This window comes from Lepidochelys olivacea (genome assembly GCF_965140295.1).
Source record: "Lepidochelys olivacea isolate rLepOli2 genome assembly, chromosome: 7".
Lineage (NCBI taxonomy): Eukaryota > Metazoa > Chordata > Testudines > Cheloniidae > Lepidochelys > Lepidochelys olivacea.
In genome coordinates, this window is record NC_140417.1 from 58,688,270 (window position 1) to 58,708,928 (window position 20,659).

General features: G+C 43.0%; 1 protein-coding gene across 8 annotated transcripts in view; it reads left to right on the top strand.

Moving 5' to 3' along the window:
• MAPK8 (mitogen-activated protein kinase 8) overlaps window positions 1-20,659 on the top strand; it is a 125,005-nt gene that overhangs the window by 32,113 nt on the left and 72,233 nt on the right. The gene's annotated exons all lie outside the window — the stretch shown is intronic.

Genomic DNA, 20,659 nt, shown 5'->3' on the forward strand with positions numbered 1-20,659 from the left:
AGCCTGACCTTAAAAACCACAAAGGAAGGAGATTCTACCACCTCCTTAGGTTAGAATCATAGAATATCAGGGTTGGAAGGGACTTCAGGAGGTCATCTAGTCCAATCCCCTGCTCAAAGCAGGACCAATCCCCAATTTTACCCCAGATCCCTAAATGGCCCCTGCAAGGATTGAACTCACAGTCCTTAGGGTTTAGCAGGCTAATGCTCAAACCTCTGAGCTATCCCTCCCCCTAACGCATTCCAGTGAACCACCACCCTCCTAGTGAAAAAGTTTTTCCTAATATCCAACCTAAACCTCCCCCACTGCAACTTGAGACCATTACTCCTCGTTCTGTCATCTGCTACCACTGAGAACGTTCTAGATCCATCCTTTTTGGAACCCCCTTTCAGGTAGTTGAAAGCAGCTATCAAATCCTCCCTCATTCTTCTCTTCCGTAGACTAAACAATCCCAGTTCCCTCAGCCTCTCCTCATAAGTCATGTGTTCCAGTCCCCTAATCATTTTTGTTGCCTTCCACTGTATGCTTCCCAATTTTTCCACATCTTTCTTGTAGTGTGGGGCCCAAAACTGGACACAGTACTCCAGATGAGGCCTCACCAATGTCAAATAGAGGGGAACAGAGCAGTACTCCTACTTATACAGCCCAAAATGCCATTGGCCTTCTTGGCAACAAGGGCACAGTGTTGACTCATATCCAGCTTCTTGTCCACTGTAACCCCTAGGTCTTTGGCTAGGCAGCAGTTCTGCAGAAATTTGGTCCCTAGTCTGTAGCAGTGCCTGGGATTCTTCCATCTTAAGTGCAGGACTCTGCACTTGTCTTTGTTGGACCTCATCAGATTTCTTTTGGCCCAATTCTCTCATTTGTCTAGGTCCCTCTGTATTCTATCCCTACCCTCCAGCACATGTACCACTCCTCCCAGTTTAGTGTCATCTGCAAACTTGCTGAGGGTCCAGTCTGTTAGGGGGCTTATTCCTTCACCCACTTACTTCCCTGGTCCTTCTCGCATGAACAGAGAGCAACAATACCCGAAGTCCAAAGGTGCAAACAATTCGATGTTTATTGGGGTGAACTTCCAGCAAGCATGATTCCAGTTTCCTTCCTTAGTATCCTCCTTCCCAGCTCTGACACCACAGAGCCTTACACCTGTGTCCCTGATCCCATTCCTACCCTTAGCCAAACATGATTCCAATTTTCTTACCCCCATTCCCTGTTCCCATCTCACACACCCACATGCCCACCCCCACCCACACCCCCATTCCCTGTTCCCATCTCACACACCCACATGCCCACCCCCACCCACACCCCCATCACTTCCTCATTGACTACAGATTATATAGTAAAACTTGAGTTCTGCTTAGCTATACCTTAACCAATCATTTTCCTGAAATTTAACTAACCAATCCTAACATATTGTAACATGATTATGTAACCAATTATATCCCACCACCTTAATTAGTTTACACCTAGCAAAATTAATTATACAGCAGACAGGAACAATCACAGAACCAGACAGAGATTATACAGACAAACAACAGCAAAGTGGGAACTATAATGACAAGACAATACAGAAGTGAAGATTTCACATCCCAGCTATTGATAAGTGAGTTCTTGCCAGACAGGATGCTATTTTCTAGGCACTTCCCTTTCTCTGGAGGTGATAGGAATACAATCCTGTCCTGATAGTGCCTAACAGCCCAATAGCACCTTATTTCAATGTGACTAGTTTGGAATGTGAGGATGTGACCGTTCGCTTCCCAGCTTATGGCTGCCTCTGCTGCTTAGCCAAAGGCCTGAGCCTAAGCACAGGGCCACAAACTGTCACAGTAAGAGAAGGCCCTTACACTGGCAGACAGTGGTTTTGATTCTTTCTTTTATACCTGTATCACTAGCCAAGTGATAAGAATACACCTAAATTCTTAGAGTATAGGCCTTTACAGACAGGCCTGAATATCTATATCCTAACACTCCACCCCTTTTTTTTTCTTTTTCTTTTGGGATCCTCCTGCCCAGGTATCCCTGGAAAAGCATAGGACATATGGCGACACATTTCCTGATAGGGCCAGGCATCAAGGTGGAAGGTGTCGATATTCCATTTGTCCCACTGCCCCTTGTGTAGTATTGTGCCCTGCACCTTCTCTCATACGGGCATACCACACCTATTCCAATTAGTGTTCCAGACTTCCCATTAGAGTGGGCCTGAGAAGGTTGGGTCCGGGTTGTCTAGTACACTGCAGGGTTTGGAGAGCTTATTACATTCCTTATAGGTTATCTCCATATGCAACGCAATATAAGTACAGTTAACAATACAAAATCCACAGCAACACCGAGTTCTGACCACTGCAGTATGGTCCAACATCCAAGACACCCCCAGAACACTTCCTCTCCTTCGACGGGGTCACGATCTTGTGTCCAGTTGCTGGCAGTTGCAACAAGCTGCTCCTTCAAGTTTTGTATGCTTTTGTCCATATCACAAGTCCATTGAATGTTCACAGAGAAATGGGATATTGTCCAAACCAGCTTGACCACTTGGTATGGAATCAGGCAGTAAGCCCTGGCTTATTCACAGCAATAAGATTCACAGATCCATTTGTGCACCAAAGTCCATATAGCAGCATGTAGATGGGTGTAGTTCGGTTATGGGCTGGTGTAATTGTGCCCCCAGTAATATGTACATTCCCAGCAAAACACCTTATACACAGTACACCCAATTGTCCACCCCTTGCATAGGCCATTGATCCCGCTCCTCTATAGTCATAGGAGAGGGGCACATCCAAACATCTTCTATTGATTTACACTATTTTACACACACCTCCATTAATTCCCAGTGAGCTCCTCCCCTTTTCATTATTTCCATAGGGCTTGTGGGGGCCACCTTAGTTGCCATTCCATTTCCAGGTACCACGGTAGCTATTACACAGGTGCTGGCCTCCTAGTTGAGAATTTGCATTCCCATACACATCTTCCCCCCCCAAGGCCAGCCTTTGGAAGCCATCCCTCACCCACATCATGAGGTTTTCTGTTCATTAAAACACAACAATGCTAGCAACAAGACAAACACCACAGACAAACAACACAAAACATAGATCCATGGTATTCTGGGTTATTTTTCCGCTGGCGCCAGCTTGCTTGTAGAGTATCTGAAAAACAAAAGAAACAATTTCCACCCCCCTGGTGGGGACAGATTATTGCTTAATAATAATACCACTTTCTTTTACAAATGTCCTTGCTACTTGCAGGAAAAACAGAAGAATTACCTCCAGACTGTCCTTATTTTGTTCTATAGTCAGGCTAGTGAATTACCCCACTCACTGGTCATTTATGAAATTCATGAGATGGTGTACCTCAGTTTCCCCTCTTGTACAACAGACCAAGTTTGCAATAGTGTCTCTGCTGTACCAAGCTTTAAGTTTATTCTCAGGTAATAGCTGAGACACAGCTTCAGATTTTAGCACTGTACACACACACACACACCCCTTAAGGTTAACCCGTCCCCCTTATTTTCAGGCTTGACTTGTTTTTTTCACCTCCCTTTCCTGAAGGGCCATAATCTGAGTCGTCTAGTAGCTTGTTTGCTGACCAGATGTATTCAATTATTTGCAGCTCCTTTGTGCCCATCAGCTAGGTAATTTGCATTTACACACAGAGGCTTACTAGCTTGCTTTTGGATCCAAAGCTGTTAGCAGCTCAGACACTGTCTTAAAAGGGAAGCATTTTACTTCCACCAGAGTTCTGATCACTTTCCACTTTCATCTCCTGCTCCAAAACACAGCGATCTGAAAAAGAAAGCACAACCTATTGTGGCTCCTTTTGGAGCCCTATTAGGATTTTAATGAAGTACCATGTTTTATTTGCATTTCTTTTACTCCTTTTCCAGTATACACTGCACATGTCCTGGGAAAATGCAAATTCCTTCCATATAGTTTAACCTCCATAACATCATATTAGCCAAATTAATTTTACACAAGGTATAACTGCCTCCCCCATGCCTACAGAGTTTTCATGCAGAACCCACCAAAGCAACAATCTGATCCCCCAGAGCCATCCCAAGGCTCAGTGTTCCCATCATTCCTCCCCTTTTCCTTTTCTTTTACCTGTGCGCGCACACACAAAATTCTGTTTTGCCTAACATCCCTTGCACTGTGATTACTCTTTTTTACACAACTGTACCCCAATTACACTTCCATCTTGTACAACTAGACACAACCAGGGGCAGCCAAGTTAAGTTCCAGTAGAAACCCCTTCCATCCTTTAGTGATTTTGATTACATTACCCAAAAGTCAAATAATTTTGATCAGATTCTCTCTCTGCCTGCTGCCTGCAGCAGTCCCCTATAGACCATTTCTGTGGGAAAAGGGCCCATTTTCCCTCAGAATAGCTATAAAAGCTTCTGTGGACAGAAGCGTAGTGGTGGTAGTAGCCGCTCTACCTGACCCCCTTGGATAATTTAATTACCAAGCTTCCATTCAATGTGACTGCACAGAGTTGCACATACAGTTACATGTATATAACTGGGTTTTATCATTAAACAAAAACTTCCTTCTTGACATCTCACATAAGTATCCAAAGTACCCTCCATTAAAACTTCAGAAAAACAAGAGTGTGGAAAGGCAGGTTGCACTTTGAAACTTTTATTTTATATTTTTTTTCCTCCACTCCCCCAGGACCAAGTCTCAGATCCAGTCTCTAAAGGTGGTCTGTTAACTCTGCTTTTGACCTTAAACCCTTTTGTGCCAAATCATCTTTCACTATCCTTAACTAATTTACAACCCTTCAGCAGCCCTTGCTGAAGCAGCACCAAACTTGAAAGATTACTGGCAGCTTCCCATAATGCTGCCCTTACTTCAAACCTCTCAAGCAGACTGAAGTGCCTCTTTTCCCTGGGAGGCATTCAGTCCCCATGGGCAGGGACCTTCTTCCCCTACCCATATACCAAGGAGGGTGGGCTCCTCAGCCACCCCCCATACCTCTGGGTCCCCTAACACTTCCTCCATTTCCTTTTTAATCTTATCCCAGGTTGACCCCTGTACCTGGTATGGGCCCTGGTCCTCCCTTATCCATTTATCCAAAAAATCCTTTACCCTGGCTTGCCAGAACCCGCAACTACCATCACGAGAGTTCGCGATACCCCCTCCAAGCAGCTGCGCGGACTGTTGGGGAGGGGGACTTACAGGCTGCCACTCACCTATCCAATGCGATGCATCCGAGTCACCGGCACCAAGATGTTAGGGGGCTTATTCCTTCACCCACTTACTTCCCTGGTCCTTCTCGCATGAACAGAGAGCAACAATACCCGAAGTCCAAAGGTGCAAACAATTCGATGTTTATTGGGGTGAACTTCCAGCAAGCATGATTCCAGTTTCCTTCCTTAGTATCCTCCTTCCCAGCTCTGACACCACAGAGCCTTACACCTGTGTCCCTGATCCCATTCCTACCCTTAGCCAAACATGATTCCAATTTTCTTACCCCCATTCCCTGTTCCCATCTCACGCCATCCTCCAGATCATTAATGAAGATATTGAACAAAACCGGCCCCAGGACTGACCCTTGGGGCACTCAGCTTGATACCGACTGCAACTAGAAATGGAGCCATTGATCAATACCCGTTGAGCCCGACTATCTAGCCAGCTTTCTGTCCACCTTATAGTCCTGTTGTCTTGGCCACTTTCTTTTTTACTTTGGTGGACTCCCCCTACTTTTCCTTCCCTCCAGAGTCCCACTGGACTTCTTCTTTTCCTTTTTCCTGGAGTCTTTGTCCACTACCACTGCTTTAATGTATTTCACTACTGCTTGGCCAATCTGACTCTGCTCACATCAGTCTAATTTGCTGCCATTCTAGTCCCATGTAGTTAACTGGCATATTATGTATAGCACTTTCTAGTGATGGGGTTTTTTTGAATCAGCCTGTAATGATTTAAATTACCTTGTCTATCCTTTTATTTTCTTTTTTTTTTCATATCAGTGTGAAATTTTGTTGTAATTTTAGATCCCCTCCCCAAGCATTGTTTGTTAGTATGGCAGAGTGTCTTTCTTGAATTCGGCAAAAAGATAGCCAAAGAACAAAGCATGGGAAATTAAGGCTTCGATTTTTTGCAAACACCTGAGCATGTGAATAAACTTATTCATATATGTGGTCCCATTGGCTATGAATGTATGGTGACTTTTCCATTAGTATTTTGAAAGAATGTATGCTGTAGGGCCCTGCCCTGCAACTGGGTCTACATAGGCCTAAGCTTCAGGGGTGACACCCTGCTATGCTAGTGGAGCACTGTAGGGTCAGGGTTCTGGTTCATATACACACGTTTACCAGACAGTCTATGAAAATGTAAGTCTTCTTTTTTTTTTTTTAATCGCTTCATCCAGAGCATGTCCTTGCAAAACCTAATACAATATAGCCTTGTGGATGCCTGGCATATAAGGGACATGGATTGCAAATATAATATAGCTATTTACTTATCTTGCATTTTGAGTTTGTATGGTTCTTGCAATACAGGATGTTCATGAATCCTTGGAACTTGTCTCTTTGGGGGTTGATGGAAAATTTTAAGTGTCAAGCTTCTTAGCACAGCTTTACATTTTGCAGAGTTTTTTTTTTTCTTTTTTCTACTTACAGTTGGGAAACTAAACAAGTGAAAAAAATCCACATTAGCTGTTTAAGGGTATAAAATGAGGAGAGAGGTAAACTAGTTATGTCACCAAAAATGAAGTAAATAAAAGATTTTTATTGTGCACTTTGAGTATACTAACTTGCAAAATAACACTTGTGTAATAATGTCCCAGTTTAGTTTTAAAAGGATTGATTGGATGTTTTAAAATCTTGTTGTTGACAAGACAAATGTCAACTTCTCATTTTTTCAGGCCTAGTCATGCCGTGTACTTGGCCAAAGTGAATATGACCTTATATCTAATGGTAGAAGCTAATCACACGTTTTAAACCCTTTTTGCTCTCTGCCTCGTCTACAGGTGGGTGAGGAGCTGTTGCCCACAATCAGATTGAAATCCAGTACACAGTACAGGTGCTGTTTGCATCAGCCTGTAGCACTTAAGAGGTGAAAAGCTATATTAATTGGAGGCTCCAAGCGGTCTTCAGAAGGTAGTCCTTAAGTAGAGCATATTACAGTATTGAGTCATTTAGGTGGTAATGATATTGAAAATCACGGCAAGTATGTGTTAGACAAGAAAAGATAATTTATTTCTCTTTGCTGACTCTCAAAAGGTCTTGCAGGCTTCATATACGTCGTGGTGTTCCATCATTCAGATCAGACCAAAGCTGTCCCAGAGGGAAACAGATGCTTATTTCCTTCATGCCTCGCCACAAGACCACAAATTAAGAAATGGAGTTACTAACTGTATGAGTTCATAAATCTGACACTTAAATGGTTACAATCATTAGGGAGATTAGTAGGTTAATATTAATGGGCTTCATGATCTCTTCCATCCAAGAAAGTCATCTGTATATAACATACTGAGACAGCTTTGTTAAACTACATCTAGCTTTAAAGCTTCTTCAGCAATGACATTTCCTGAACAACTGAGGCAATTCGCAGGTATGGAACAGCTCACACTGTGTTCTTCTATTAGGTTACATTTTGCCACCAAGTTTTCAAGATGTTTTTCACTAAAGCTGTATATTTGTTTTCTGTGGAAAGCCTGTCAAATGTTTTAGAATTATTTTTTAGTGCAGAAAGCTGTCTGGTTGTTCAGCAAGCCTGTTAAGTCAAAGACTTGTCTTTGAATTTTCTATAGGAAATGAATACCGTGTATGCATGGGGAAAAACTATATAATGGCCTCAAACTTAAAAGGAGTAAAATATATCTTAAGTAGTCTTCATTTTTCCTTGAGGACATCTACTTCTGTCTGCTCCTCCCATTTCTGAGCGCAACCTTCCTGCCTTATTTTTCCAGCTAATCAAGGGCATATACAAGTTGCAGTAAAGTCCAAATGTGGTCCTCACTATGTGTGTCCCTGCCTTCTCTGCTCCTTTTACTGTGGGCCTGCATTACAAAAATCTAGTATCAGCGTAGCATACAACATCAGCATAGTTCTTAAAGGGCTGACACGACGATTGACTAACGTTGACTGCCAGCCAGCAAGTATGTTGAGAAATATGTTGTTTTCCCTCTTTCCGGAAAAGCACCTCAGCTGCACTTCAAGCCTTCTCCTGCTATAGTCACGAGTCCTGATAGCACTCTAAACAAGTCTTATTTTACCAAATGGGCTGCAGTTCTAGCTTTAAAAAGCTTTAACTTTGCAAATACATAGCGTACATCAGAATCTTCTGTAGTGTAGCTATCGATTCTTTGTGGTACAGGAGAGTCAACTCCAACATATGATGGAAGATTGCTCAGTAACTGAATTTGATGGTGGCGTTGTCTGTCTGCATGAAATGGGCTCAGAGGTCAGTCTGTGGCTGTGAAATTGTCTCATGCCTGTCTATTAGTGACATAAGGTAAATGGAGAAATCATATAATGGAGATGTACATTAGACTGAGTGGTAGGCACTTTCAGTGTCAATTAATGCACAATCAAGAGACCTCATTAAACTTATGTCAGCACTAGCAGAAGCTAAGGCAATGAACCAGAAGTTGTTCAACTCATAACCATCTGATCTGTGAAGACCTAATTTAAATACTATGCAAAGAAAAAAGAAAGAGGGGGGGAACCTACAACAAACCAACAGGCCTTTTCATTTAGAAATGAGCTTCAGACTCCTCAGAGACCCGTACAGTCGTAAAGGTATAGTGCAACCTTACTGCAGTGTTCTCCCAATTACGATTTACTACTTATCTCAAATTCCTGATCTGTGTTTTAAGTGAGATTTAATAGAACTTCAATCATTGTGGAATTCAACTCTTCAGTTCCACAGGCAGCATGGAAGGTGAAAATGTTAATAAAACCAATATTGCTTTCATATATCTATGCAAATTACAAGATTGTTTTTAAGAAGCAGAGTAGTTCGTTTCCAGCTTTTTCCCTTTGAGCATTTTGAAGCTTTCATTTGACTAAACATCTGAGAAATGGCTGCATTTACAATACACAATTTAGCAGATGTCCAGAAGCCTTTAAAAGTGACAGCTGAAAATTAGGCAAGCATTCAAGGCAACCTCACCATGCATGTCAATCAACTATGTATAAACTGAATTGCCATTTCACAAAGAGCTAAAATGGCAAAATCATTAATACTAGAGATTTTAAACACCACTGAATGGCACTTGCTCGACTTTCAGTGGTCTACTACCATATATTAATAATCCCATCAGTATTGTGCTACTTTTTAGATCAATTAGTAATATCTTCAAAGATCAATTTTCTATACAGTTACAATCACTTAAATTATTGTAAACTGAGAAACGTACAAGCGGAAATTACTTCTCCTTGACCCTATCTGAAAAAAATAGGGTGTTAGCTCACAGTTTTTCAAACTGGCATAATTTAACCAGGGCTCCTATTTGGCAGCTACTTGGTTTGCAAGAAATAGTCCCCTTGGAAAACTGGCTCCAAGAGTTACTACTAGGGAAGGGCACTATCATAACTTCTTTTTAGATCTTTTGCGATATATACTGGATGGCAAAAAGTATTGTCGGAGCTGCATTTTTTTTTGTACTCATTAACATTGTAATGGTATGAATATGGAATCTCCATTAATTAGGTGCTAAAGTTACCATAATGCTATAGAGTGTGGCTTCATAACATGATGCAGGGAAATTCTGCAATGTGAGAGGCTGATGGAAAGTCAGAGTTGCTTTTTGTTTTCTAAATTGTAATATCAGATAATCGATGATTTTTTTCCGGTAGTAGCTGCTGGCCAGTCAGAATTAGTTAGAAAAATGATGCATTGATATCTCAGTAGCTTATTTAAAAACTGCATACAGTTTCTAAAATGACCTTTTCAATTATGCCTCTTCATCTGTTCTGATCATCTCTTCTCTTCCTTCTCTCTCCCCACTCCCCAAAGTTCTGTTTTAAAAAGCTGATTGTTTTCTGCCCTTCTAAGTTTCCTAACTTCTATGGGAATGACTTTTCCAGCACAAATATTCTTGCTGCTGTCATTCAGTGGTATTGTGGTAGCTCCTAGGGGCTCCAATTATAGACCAGGAGTCCCACTGTGGTGGACTCTGTACAAACACACTATAAAGAGATGGTCCCTCCCTGCCCCAAAGAGCAAGAGCTCTGCCACCTACCTAGTTCTTGTTCTCTGACTACACCTCTCCATGCTCATCCCTGGGGTGAGACTTGATTAGTGGACATGAAATCTGATAACTGAATGTCTACTAAACATAGCTTCCTCTTCAAGATGCCTGCCTGTCTTTCCAACTGCTTATTTTGTATCTCATCTCAGGCTACCTAAGTTTATTTTCTTACAACTAACCCTAATAGTACCCGATGATATATACCATTTCTTTTTTGTTATGTGTGTGGAATGGATGCAGAAAGTGACTACAACATATTATGAGAGGAAGTTAATGTTCAATATAAATAAAAGAAAAGGAGTACTTGTGGCACCTTAGAGACTAACCAATTTATTAGAGCATAAGCTTTCGTGAGCTACAGCTCACTTCCTCAGATGCATATCGTGGAAACTGCAGCAGACTTTATATATACACAGAGAATATGAAACAATACCTCCTCCCACCCCACTGTCCTGCTGGTAATAGCTTATCTAAAGTGATCATCAGGTGGGCCATTTCCAGCACAAATCCAGGTTTTCTCACCGTCCACCCCCCCGCACAAATTCACTCTCCTGCTGGTGATAGCCCATCCAAAGTGACAACTCTTTACACAATGTGCATGACAATCAAGTTGGGCTATTTCCTGTACAAATCCAGGTTTTCTCACTTCCCCCCCACCCCCATACACACACAAACTCACTCTCCTGCTGGTAATAGCTCATCCAAACTGACCACTCTTCAAGTTTAAATCCAAGTTAAACCAGAACATCTGGGGGGGGGGGGTAGGAAAAAACAAGAGGAAACAGGCTACCTTGCATAATGACTTAGCCACTCCCAGTCTCTATTTAAGCCTAAATTAATAGTATCCAATTTGCAAATGAATTCCAATTCAGCAGTTTCTCGCTGGAGTCTGGATTTGAAGTTTTTTTGTTTTAAGATAGCGACCTTCATGTCTGTGATTGTGTGACCAGAGAGATTGAAGTGTTCTCCGACTGGTTTATGAATGTTATAATTCTTGACATCTGATTTGTGTCCATTTATTCTTTTACGTAGAGACTGTCCAGTTTGACCAATGTACATGGCAGAGGGGCATTGCTGGCACATGATGGCATATATCACATTGGTGGATGTGCAGGTGAACGAGCCTCTGATAGTGTGGCTGATAGCAGGATTGTCTGGCTATGTAGACTCCCTCCTCAGGCCCTACGCTACCAGCACTCCCAGCTACCTTCGAGACACCACTGACTTCCTGAGGAAACTTCAATCCATCGGTGATCTTCCTGATAACACCATCCTGGCCACTATGGATGTAGAAGCCCTCTACACCAACATTCCACACAAAGATGGACTACAAGCCGTCAAGAACACTATCCCCGATAATGTCACGGCTAACCTGGTAGCTGAACTTTGTGACTTTGTCCTTACCCATAACTACTTCACATTTGGGGACAATGTATACCTTCAGATCAGCGGCACTGCTATGGGTACCCGCATGGCCCCACAGTATGCCAACATTTTTATGGCTGACTTAGAACAACGCTTCCTCAGCTCTCGTCCCCTAAAGCCCCTACTCTACTTGCACTATATTGATGACATCTTCATCATCTGGACCCATGGAAAAGAAGCCCTTGAGGAATTCCACCATGATTTCAACAATTTCCATCCCACCACCAACCTCAGCCTGGTCCAGTCCACACAAGAGATCCACTTCCTGGACACTACAGTGCTAATAAACAATGGTCACATAAACACCACCCTATACCGGAAACCTACTGACCGCTATTCCTACCTGCATGCCTCCAGCTTTCACCCTGACCACACCACACGATCCATCGTCTACAGCCAAGCTCTGCGATACAACCGCATTTGCTCCAACCCCTCAGACAGAGACAAACACCTACAAGATCTCTGTCAAGCTTTCTTACAACTACAATACCCACCTGCAGAAGTAAAGAAACAGATTGATAGAGCCAGAAGAGTACCCAGAAGTCACCTACTACAGGACAGACCTAACAAAGAAAATAACAGAACGCCACTAGCCGTCACCTTCAGCCCCCAACTAAAACCCCTCCAACGCATTATTAAGGATCTACAACCTATCCTAAAGGATGACCCAACACTCTCACAAATCTTTGGAGACAGGCCAGTCCTTGCCTACAGACAGCCCCGCAACCTGAAGCAAATACTCACCAACAACCACATACCACACAACAGAACCACTAACCCAGGAACTTATCCTTGCAACAAAGCCCGTTGCCAATTGTGCCCACATATCTATTCAGGGGACACCATCACAGGGCCTAATAACATCAGCCACACTATCAGAGGCTCGTTCACCTGCACATCCACCAATGTGATATATGCCATCATGTGCCAGCAATGCCCCTCTGCCATGTACATTGGTCAAACTGGACAGTCTCTACGTAAAAGAATAAATGGACACAAATCAGATGTCAAGAATTATAACATTCATAAACCAGTCGGAGAACACTTCAATCTCTCTGGTCACGCAATCACAGACATGAAGGTCGCTATCTTAAAACAAAAAAACTTCAAATCCAGACTCCAGCGAGAAACTGCTGAATTGGAATTCATTTGCAAATTGGATACTATTAATTTAGGCTTAAATAGAGACTGGGAGTGGCTAAGTCATTATGCAAGGTAGCCTGTTTCCTCTTGTTTTTTCCTACCCCCCCCCCCCCAGATGTTCTGGTTTAACTTGGATTTAAACTTGAAGAGTGGTCAGTTTGGATGAGCTATTACCAGCAGGAGAGTGAGTTTGTGTGTGTATGGGGGTGGGGGGGAAGTGAGAAAACCTGGATTTGTACAGGAAATAGCCCAACTTGATTGTCATGCACATTGTGTAAAGAGTTGTCACTTTGGATGGGCTATCACCAGCAGGAGAGTGAATTTGTGTGGGGGGGTGGACGGTGAGAAAACCTGGATTTGTGCTGGAAATGGCCCACCTGATGATCACTTTAGATAAGCTATTACCAGCAGGACAGTGGGGTGGGAGGAGGTATTGTTTCATATTCTCTGTGTATATATAAAGTCTGCTGCAGTTTCCACGATATGCATCTGAGGAAGTGAGCTGTAGCTCACGAAAGCTTATGCTCTAATAAATTGGTTAGTCTCTAAGGTGCCACAAGTACTCCTTTTCTTTTTGCGAATACAGACTAACACGGCTGTTACTCTGAAACCTGTCAATATAAATAAAATTCACTGTAAAAGAGACTTAAGTGTGCAGGTTGCAGAAGTGTTTCCACTGAATGGTGCTGCGATGTTTTAGTGACAGCTATTTCAGCTCATTGAATGTTAGTATGGAACTGAACTTAAGTGCTGCGATGTTTTAGTGACAGCATGTTTCTCAAACTGGATTCCATCTGTGGAATATATGAACCTGCTGCGATTTCATTGGAAATGCAACTCTAAGCATTTCCTGTGGTGGGGAAATTTACCCAAAAAATTCCCACTAAAACTCTTGCCATTTCAGCTAAACCAGTGGGAGCCCTGGTAAAGACAGGCTTCTTGTGGCTGGAAGTATTTTTACTGCTGAGTTTGTCAGATTTCCTGAAAGTAAAGCTAATGATATGGTTGTTAGAGTGGCACTAGCACTGATGGGAATATTTTTGTTAATTTCTGAAATCTAAATGCAACATTAGAGATGAGTGTGGGGAAAGATAATGAAGCCTAGTCTAGTAACTTTGGTTGTATTTGCATGGTGGTATTTGTAATAGTAAAGTGTTCAGTTTGTAACTGGTCTCCTTGAAGGCACAGTAATTAGCTGTCTGAATGCTTTCCTGATGTGCCTATGTGACTGATCAGTGGGAGCTGTGGGTTCATAGCACTTCTGAAAATCTGGTCAAATTAAGTTGGCTGCCTAACTTTAGACAGCCACTTTTATAATCTTGGCCCTCCTATATTTGGGCATGGAGAGGAATAGTAGCATGATGAAGGCTCAAAGATGGGAGTGGGAGAAAGCCAAAGGGGAAGCTGGTATTGTTGGAGCAAAAGAGCCGATTCGTGCACTGCGGTGTTGTCAGATGCTTCCTCCACATTATTGGCTGGAAAAGTCATTTTGTGTTAAACTACAACTGTAGGTCTAAGCACACTAGGGGACTTTCAGTATTCAGCAGCAGGGTCCACATGGGCAATTAGCGTGTGGCATGCTAGAGCGCTGTAGATTTACACCCCAGCTTGCTGCTCACTGACATGCCATATAGATATGTCCTTGCAATATAAACTCTTCTGGGTAGCGCCCATGTCTTGTGACGCTGTGACGGGTTGGATCACAGAAACTCCCTTGGGAGCTGCCGACTGATGTCCCAAGACTACTTCTGCCCCTGCTTTCCGTGCCAACTTAGGACTCCAGCACCCTGTCTTGCTGAGTCAGATATGCCAGTCTGTTCCAACATAGACCCAGGATCTGAACCACGTGCCCCAAAAGCTGCAGGCTTGATTGAAAGCAACTTAAGAAGTGTTCCTGCCTTTAACACTCAGAAGCCCAACTCCCAATGGGGTCCAAACCCTAAATAAATCGGTTTTACCCTGTATAAAGCTTATACAGGGTAACCTCATAAATTGTTTGCTCTCTGTAACACTGACAGAGAGAGATGGACAGCTATTTGCCACCTTCCCCCCCCCCCCCAGGTATTAATACATACTCTGGGTTAATTAATAAGTAAAAAGTGATTTTATTAAATACAGAATGTAGGTTTTAAGTGGTTCCAAGTAGTAACAGACAGAACAAAGTGAATTACCAAGTAAAATAAAATAAAACACACAAGTCTAAGTCTTAAAGTAATAAAACTGAATACAGATAAAATCCTCACCCAGTAAGCTTCCTTTTACAAAAAGAAAAGGAGTACTTGTGGCACCTTAGAGACTAACCAATTTATTTGAGCATAAGCTTTCGTGAGCTACAGCTCACTTCATCGGATGCATACTATGGAAAGTGTAGAAGATCTTTTTCTACACACAAAGCATGAAAAAATACCTCCCCCCACCCCGCTCTCCTGCTGGTAATAGCTTATCTAAAGTGACCACTCTCCTTACAATGTGTATGATAATCAAGGTGGGCCATTTCCAGCACAAATCCAGGGTTTAACCAGAACGTCTGAGGAGGGGAGGGGGGGGTAGGAAAAAACAAGGGGAAATAGGTTACCTTGCATAATGACTTTCTCCCAGTTTCTATTCAAGCCTAAGTTAATTGTATCCAATTTGCAAATGAATTCCAATTCAGCAGTCTCTCGCTGGAGTCTGGATTTGAAGTTTTTTTTTGTTGTAATATCGCAACTCTCATGTCTGTAATCGCGTGACCAGAGAGATTGAAGTGTTCTCCGGCTGGTTTATGAATGTTATAATTCTTGACATCTGATTTGTGTCCATTTATTCTTTTACGTAGAGACTGTCCAGTTTGACCAATGTACATGGCAGAGGGGCATTGCTGGCACATGATGGCATATATCATATTGGTGGTTGTGCAGGTGAACGAGCCTCTGATAGTGTGGCTGATGTTATTAGGCCCTGTGATGGTGTCCCCGAATAGATATGTGGGCAGAGTTGGCAACGGGCTTTGTTGCAAGGATAGGTTCCTGGGTTAGTGGTTCTGTTGTGTGGTATGTGGTTGCTGGTGAGTATTTGCTTCAGGTTGGGGGGCTGTCTGTAGGAAAGGACTGGCCTGTCTCCCAAGATTTGTGAGAGTGTTGGGTCATCCTTCAGGATAGATTGTAGATCCTTAATAATGCGTTGGAGGGGTTTTAGTTGGGGGCTGAAGGTGACGGCTAGTGGCGTTCTGTTATTTTCTTTGTTAGGCGTGTCCTGTAGTAGGTGACTTCTGGGTCCCAGCAATCACTCACACCTCCTGTAGTTACTGTCCTTTGTTCCAGTTTCTTTCAGGTATCCTTGGGGGTGGAGAAGCTCTTTCTTTCTTATCCAGCTGAAGACCAAATGGAGGGAGTCTCCCAGGGGTTTAAATAGACTTTCTCTTGTGAGTGGAGACCCCCTCCTCTCACCTATGCAAAGTCCAGCCACAAAATGGAGTTTTGGAGTCACCTGGGCAAGTTACATGTCCATGCATGACTGAGTTCCTTACCAGCCAAGCCACATTCCTGGGAAAGCTCAGATGTGGATTGGCGTCTCCCAGTTCATTGTTGGCTTAAGGGCTTCTTGATTGGGCACTTACGGAGAATAGTCTTTTCTCAGGAAGCTGACCAACTGCTTCACTAAAACCTACTTAGAATCAGACAAGTATACAGCCAATATTCATAACTTCAAATACAAAAATGATTATATGTATACAAATAGGATGAATAGATTCAGTAGACCATAACCTTTACAGAGATGTTACATGCACATGTAGCATAAAACATATTCCAATTATGTCATATCCCATAAAGTATTATGGAGTACAACATTACAGATACATGGACACTTAACTAATAACAATGTTCTTGCGCCCACCTTCAGTATTTGATCCCCTTAGGCAGCTGCAAGGTATCCTCGTTAGACCAGTCTTGGCTCAGAAGTTCAGTCTTTCCTGAATTCTGCCAGAGCCTGAATTTGTTCTTTTATTTCTTTAAAGAGCACAGTACATGGCACACTTATTCATTTATAAAGGTTTCAGAGTAGCAGCCGTGTTAGTCTGTATTCGCAAAAAGAAAAGGAGTACTAGTGGCACCTTGGAGACTAACCAATGCTCAAATAAATTGGTTAGTCTCTAAGGTGCTACTAGTACTCCTTTTCTTTATTCATTTATACTTTTTTCAATTTGGGCCTGTAGAAAGGGGTAAGGATAGGTGGTGGCCACTATCCTTTCAATGGGTGAGGGTGGTAGACATCTGCTAGTTCTCCTCCTAACTTGCTTGATTGTTCCATACGCATCTTTTGTAAAGGCTTCTCATCTTCCAGGCCCACCACACGTATCATTACATCTGTTGATGATCCTCAGGGTCCTGCCTTTGGTCTCCTCCTCTTCTTCCTTGTAGGCTACCTCAGTTGCTTCTGCAGTTCCAACTACCACTCGTGTGGCTTACTCCCAGATCTGTTGCTCTCACCAATTTCATGTCTCCAACTGTTTTTCTGCATTTGCCACTATCTATCTTAAATACTTATATGCACTCTCCCCTATCATCATAGTGCCTCACAATCTTTTAATGTTTGTTCTCTCAGTACCCCTGTGAGGTAGGGGATGAGGAGTGTAACGATCCCTATTGTACAGAGAAGCTAAATGACTTGCCCAGGGTAACATCTGCTTCAGATTTCCTGTGTGAGCAGGGGATAGAATCCAGGTCTCCCAAGTCCTTATTTATTGCATTAACCACGGGATCACCCTTCCTCTGTAATGGCAACCATCAACTTAGTCGAATACTGAGTGCTTCTGTGTCCCTCAGTCCCTGTCCTCGTTGACAGCTTTCCCGTCTTCTCTGGTTTTAAATCTGTTGCCATCTTTATGCTCCCCTCTTCTCTCCTTACATCCAGACTTCTGTAAGTCTGCTGCTAAAATCATGCCTTGATGACTTCTTCTCCAGCTCCTCCCCTAGCCAGCAGATGTTCTTTTAGTTGTTTTGTCCTGCAGTGCTGACCCTCTTTCTGCCTTCCCGTGCCTTGTGCATGTTCCCTACAACATCAAATTCCTTGTTTTCACTGCAGAGGCCCTTTGTAAACTTACTCTAGCTTACCACTCTGTCTCTTCTCCTACTCCTCCCTATGTCCCTGAGTGCCATAGTATAGTTCAGTTATTCGATGAGGACTGTAAAATTGTCAGTAACAATTGAGAAGTGTTCAGTGAATATTCCTGTTCAGTATTTGGAAAGAAGCAGGATGATGTATTCATATTTTACAGTGATAACTAAATGCTTTCCATTTTGACAGGAAGTAGGGATGCTGTTAAATGGCAATTACTTAGAGTAACACACTCTCAAATCTGCAGGAGGTGATGACTTACTACCAAGAGTCTTAAAATAATTGGCAGAGGAGCTCTCAGAGCCATTGATGTTGGTTTTTAACAACTCTTGGAACGCTGAGAAATTTTCAGAGGAGTTGAAAAAATTATTTTATTCACATTTGCCCTTTAAATATATTAAGACTCTGGTAACTGTGTAGGCCAGTTAGACTGACGTAAATGATGAAAAGCCTGACGTGGTACAGTCAGTAAAGGACGGCAATGTAACTGTTGCCTGTCAAAATGGTTTTATAGCAGCTAGGTCTTGTCAGATTTGATACTTTTTCATGAGATTACAGATTTGGTTGACATAATACTTAAACTTCTGTAAGATGTTTGACTTAGTATCAAACAAGAAGCTCAACCCCGAACAAGACCGAGACGATGATGGTGTGTTGGGAAGCAGCTGAAGGGATGACTAATATCAGACATTAGTTAACAGGGTTCACAACATAGAGGTGTTTCTAAACCCCAAACCGGTCATAGTACAGCAGTGGCCCAATCATCATTTTTTTTACTATTTGCATCTGGCTGGGAGATCGTAACCTTTCCTTTTGGGTGCAGACCTTGCCACTCTTATCCATGTCTTTGTTACCTCAATATTAGACTATTGCAATATGTTCTAGATGGGATGCACCTAAAAATCATTCGGAGCCTGCAAATGGTACAGAATGCAGCCAGCCCACTTATTGAGCAGGGCATCTTTCTGGGCGCATGTGACCCAGTGTGCTGGGATCTGCACTGGCTGCCCGTCAGTCTCTGGGTAGAATTTAAAGTGTTTATTATGTCACAGAGTCCTAAATGACCTGGGGCTGGCCTGCACGAGGAATTACCTCTTTCCCTGTGCCATACTGCCACAGGTATGGTCATCCGGGTGGCTGACCTGAATCCCCCTCATTGTAAAAGAAATGTGGAGGCTTGCAGGACATTCCTTGAGACTCTCTGGCACACTTGCTCTCTCCCCTGGTCTGAAAAAGCCTAGATTTGGTGACTTTTGGGCATGCTTCAAAACTTGGTTAGGGTTTTGGAGAGGGTGAAGGCATGTTTCCCGTAACAATGAAGGGGTGGAAAGGAGTTTCTGTAGGTGTTTGAGTTCCTGTTGAAATAACTCATTCTGCTGGGATTGTATTGGGTCAGTGATGTTAAGGTGCCTAACGACTTGGATAGGCACCTCTTTATTTTAAATCTAAACAAGTGAAGTTCTGATTTAAAAAAAAAAAGACACTAGCACTATTCAAAATTAATGTAGTATGTACTGAATAGATTAAAAACTGGTTAACTGGTAGACCTCAAAGTAACTCTAAATGGGGAATCAACCAGTGGCAGCTTCTGATGGGGTCCTACAGGCATCTTTTCTTGCACCAATGCTGTTAAATATCTTGATCAATATCTGGAAGAAATTTATAAAATTATCACTGGTAAAGTTTGCAGAGGACTCGCAAATTGACCTGTCATATTTACCACTTCACCAGTTGTGCAGACCAATCTGGGCTCATTTAGACAGTGTGCACTTTAATACAGCCAAATGCAAGGTTGTAATCTAGAACTAAAGAATGTATGTTACATGTACAGAACAGGGGACTGTATACTGGAAAGCAGTAACTGTGAAAAGGACTTAAAGGGTCATGTTAGAAACCACTAAACATGAGCTTCCCATTGCAATGCTTGAATATATTTAAAATTTTTATTAAAGCTAATGTTTAAAATAAAATTTACACAATCAGTTACAAGGTTCACAAGATACATACATAGCCCATAACCAGCATAGACCCAGATTGGGGTGCGGGAGTTTTTAACGTGTCAGTGAATAAGTGATCTCGGGTAAGCCACCCATAGAATGTATTTAGAGTCTAAGTCAGTATTGTTATAGCGAATAGGTACATGGGTGGGGTGTGTCCCTTGGTTTGTCAGGGGAGGAAGTGGGTTATTTCCCTGACTAGCGGATTTGTTTACTTGTCCTAGTACTGATGGTGTCCCATGATGTGCTCTGTGCAGATGTCTCTGGACCACCTGATGGTGTCGGACACCATGAGCTGTCTCATGAGCCGGGCGGGCATAGTGCCGACTGACTCCACACACTCTCAGCACCAGCTTGTTGTGGGGGGGTCCCACGCACCCAGGGCTTCCACAACCAGGGCGTGGATCTGGACCTCGTAGCCCTGGGCTCTGAGGGTGTCGGCCAGCGGGGTGTATTTCAACACCTTCCGAGCTCGGGGCTCATGGAAGGCCAGGGACCTGTTTTCAAATGGCACTGTGATGTCCACCATGAGGTGGTGGTTTTTTTTCTGCATTGGTCACGACAGTGTCGGGTTGCCGTTAGCTATCCATTCCCGGGATGGCGGAGTTGACGGTGATTTTTCCCAGGGATGGTGGGATGGCTTTCACCAGCTGGTTCTGGATGGTGGTGTGGCAGAGTCGCTAGGCTCCGGAGTGGTGCTTACAACCACACAGGATGTGGGGCAGGGTCTTGTTGGGGTAGCCGCACTTCTTGCAGGGCTTTCCCGGTTTCCATGGCGGATGTCTCTGTTGAGGGGAATGCAGTTGAGC